The sequence below is a fragment of the Penaeus monodon genome, chromosome 10 (assembly GCF_015228065.2).
Source record: "Penaeus monodon isolate SGIC_2016 chromosome 10, NSTDA_Pmon_1, whole genome shotgun sequence".
NCBI classification, from domain to species: Eukaryota; Metazoa; Arthropoda; class Malacostraca; order Decapoda; family Penaeidae; genus Penaeus; species Penaeus monodon.
Genome location: NC_051395.1, coordinates 38,759,207 through 38,761,500, shown reverse-complemented (window position 1 = coordinate 38,761,500; position 2,294 = coordinate 38,759,207).

Below are 2,294 nucleotides of genomic sequence, written 5' to 3'. Positions count from 1 at the left end.
ATTTGGGGACCCGGGAAGGAGGCACTGCGTCTCGATGCAGAGGCCCGTGACCGGGAGGGGGGACTTTTGCAAGCTTCCCTTTTTCGCTTAGGCTAGCCAATGGGGCAGCTGAAGTGAAAGGCAAAAACAGCATTAACACTATCTAGGCTACCACACCATCACTTCACATCACCTTGTGCATGAAGCACCCACCCACTGCCTATATCACTCGTGCCTTTTCAGTAATTATTTGTATGGGACATCATTGTTGCTGCCATCCTACCACAAAAATATAGTAGATATGTGTAGGACGATGCATTCTTTTAGGCCTGTGGAATTTTGTAATTTTTCTATAATTATGAAAGTTATTCCCAGTTGATAGTGTTTTGCCTTCAAGTGATGAGTCTTTACAGTACCTTATATGCAAACAAAAATTCTGAAGATACAAATGTGTCTACACATCACTTTGGTAAATTATATTGAGTCTTCTCTGTAGCCACATATTTTCACGTATTAGTCGAATAGCACAAGAAAATGTATGGAATAAGCCAAATCTTTCAAGTGCCCAATCATGAAGGGGTATCACTTAACAACAACTTATTTATTGTTTCAACATTACCCATACAGAGGTATGGGTAAGTTCTAGAAAAAATAAAATGAAATTATACTGTCATGTTGATCACCTTTGAAACCCAAAAGCCTGGCGCGAGCCCCAAAAGTTAACGCCAACACATACCCCGGTACAACCACCTCCAAACATCACGCAATGAGGCCCCTGATAGCTTTAAAAAGGTTGGCTCATTTCTTTTGTGATTGCATCATAAAAAAATTATAAAATTTTAGGCACATCTAGAGTCGCAAGCGAAAGAACTAAAACTCATTATTGGTGTATACACTACCCGTTCTGATGTGCTTCGCTAAAGCAAATTATGTTACATATACACTGTTACAAACACGCATGTGCATCCATAAACACACACAAGTCTCTCTCTCTCCTTCTCTGTCTATCTTTCTTTCTCTCTCTCTCTCTCTTTTTCTTTCTCTTTCTCTCTCTCTCTCTTTCTCCCCTCTCTCTCTTGCTCTTTCTCTCTCTCTTCCCCTCTCTCTCTCTCTTCTCTCTCTCTCTCTGCCAGAGAGAGAGAGAAGAAACATACACACATATTTTTTTTATTCTTTTTTTCTGTACACACATACATACACACACCACAATATATATATATATATATATAATTTTATAATATATAATATATAATAATATATTATATATTTTTCATGCTATTATGTATGGATACACACACACACCAACCACACCCACACACAACCCCCACACACACACTCCCCACACACACCACACACAACATACCAACACACACCACAAAACACACATTACTAATATAATAATTATATTAAAATATAAATTAAAATATTTTAAAATTAATATTATGTATATAATTTAATAATATTATATATATAATATATTATTAATATTATATATTATATATATATATATTATATTCATGTGTTAAATATATATCCTATTGGCAACCTTTTAACTAAAACCCCCCTCTTTGGCCTTATTCCCGCAAACTTTTTTTTTTTTTGGGTTTAATTTTTTTAAATTTTTGTTCTCCATTTTTACATTGAAAAATTTTCAAAGAAAACGCTGGAAAACACTTACCGAAAAAGTCACATGACTGGGGGCCGTTAAAGGGGGGGAGCTAAAGACATAATTTTTTAATAATTTACTCCTAGGCTATTTTCGAAATAAAAAAAAAAATCCTCTTTTTTTTAATGATAATGGAGAGTTCCTTACCATTAAAGTGGTACGTGTGCTTTCACAAAACACACCCCACACACACCGTATAATTTCGCATATATATTATATATATATAATATAATATATATTATATATATATATATATATATATATAATATTTAATTAATTTTATAATATATATATATTATTATTATATATAAATTTTTTATAGATTATATATAATAAATAATATTAATTATATATATATAAATTTTAAAATATATATATATATATAATATAATTTTTATATATATATTAAAATTTATGTGTGTGGTTTGTGTGTGTGTGTGTGTGTGTGGTGGGTGTGTTTGTTGTATAATTAATATAATATATAAAAATATATATATTATATTTATTATATATAAATAAAATATATATATAATAATTATATATATATAATATTATATATAATATATATTTAATATATATATACATAAAATAAATAAAAAAATATTTTGTGTGGTTTGGGGGTGTGTGTGTGTGTGTGTGTTTGTGGGGG